We start from the raw sequence: 668 nt of genomic DNA, 5'->3' as shown, positions 1-668 counted from the left end.
TTAACATGGTGGAAGATTTTGTTATCGCAGATTCCCTCCATTTATTTAATTTAGGTATATTTTAATATTAGGATTTCATTAGAATATTTTCTACTTTAATATATACAATTTTGCGCAGGTCTATTATGCGCAGATGCTTGTTCGGATGGCGCGAGGGTAGTTACAACTTCCGTACAAAATGGTCGAAAGCACAAGCGGATTCAATATCAGAGATGCTATAAAATTGTAACGCCACTAAACCAAATGACATTCACCGAACAATAAGAAGTCTAAAATTCTTAAAATTTTGGAAAGGTTCTGAATACCGAACATTTGGGCTCTATCTTGGTCCAGTAATTTTGAAAGATTTTTTACCATCAGACGTATACGAACATTTTTTAACACTTAGCGCTGCTGTCACCATTCTTTCATGTAATTACTATTCACAGTATTTAGACATCGCTGAACGATTATTAAGTGATTATGTTGAAACCTTTATTGATATTTATGGAATTGATTCCGTCAGTAGTAACGTACATAATTTATGTCACGTAGTTGATGACGTTAGAAAGTTTGGGCCCCTCCCAGGTATAAGTTCGTATCCATTTGAAAATTGTCTTGGACACTTAAAGTCTTTAATTCGAAATGGTAATTTGTCACTAAGTCAGATAAGTAAAAGGGTTGTAGAG

Source organism: Wasmannia auropunctata, unplaced genomic scaffold (assembly GCF_000956235.1).
Source record: "Wasmannia auropunctata unplaced genomic scaffold, wasmannia.A_1.0 LD336101.1, whole genome shotgun sequence".
In the NCBI taxonomy this organism is placed as follows: Eukaryota; Metazoa; Arthropoda; class Insecta; order Hymenoptera; family Formicidae; genus Wasmannia; species Wasmannia auropunctata.
This window is presented reverse-complemented; position numbering follows the sequence as displayed.